Source organism: Orycteropus afer, unplaced genomic scaffold, assembly GCF_000298275.1.
Source record: "Orycteropus afer afer isolate SDZICR_OR568_19922 unplaced genomic scaffold, OryAfe1.0 scaffold00061, whole genome shotgun sequence".
NCBI classification, from domain to species: domain Eukaryota; kingdom Metazoa; phylum Chordata; class Mammalia; order Tubulidentata; family Orycteropodidae; genus Orycteropus; species Orycteropus afer.
Genome location: NW_006921648.1, coordinates 2,174,039 through 2,174,662, shown reverse-complemented (window position 1 = coordinate 2,174,662; position 624 = coordinate 2,174,039).

Below are 624 nucleotides of genomic sequence, written 5' to 3'. Positions count from 1 at the left end.
TAGGACTTAAGGGAGCTGAGGAGCTGCGTTACTAAGGTGATAATCAGCTCGTCTTTCTGCTGACAAGTTCCTCCTGATGCTCTTACTGCCTCCTGTGGGTTGAATTGCTTGTCCCTTTGCATCCCTTCGGGAGAAGAAAGAGACAGACGGACACTGCCCCTCTTCTTCCAGAGGTGTTGGTCCCTGGGTGGCCGGTGCTCTGTGGTAGCTCAGAACTCTTTTCAGCTCCTGCTCTGTGCAGACTGAGCAGTTCCCAGTTTTAGGTATAAATCAGCCAAGATGAAAAGGGAAAGGCCAGTCCTAGAGTAGGAAGCTGTTGACCCCAGGCCCTCAGAGAGTCAGGAGGAAATGCCAGACCAGCTAGATCCTTGGCCTAAGATTGACTAGCTCCTGAAGCCAACATGGCTATAACTTCAAGTCTGTGTTCATAACCTGACTCCTCTTCCCGGCTCTTTCTTTGAATGGGCTCTCCCACTATTGCTCTCACAAATTAATGTTAAATTAATGCAGCAGTACTTACATTTTAAGGGGAGCCTAGAGAGGGCAATGGAGTCCCTGAGTGGTGCCCATGGTTAGTGTGCCCCGCTGCTAACTGAAAGGTTGCAGGTTCCATTCTACCCAGAG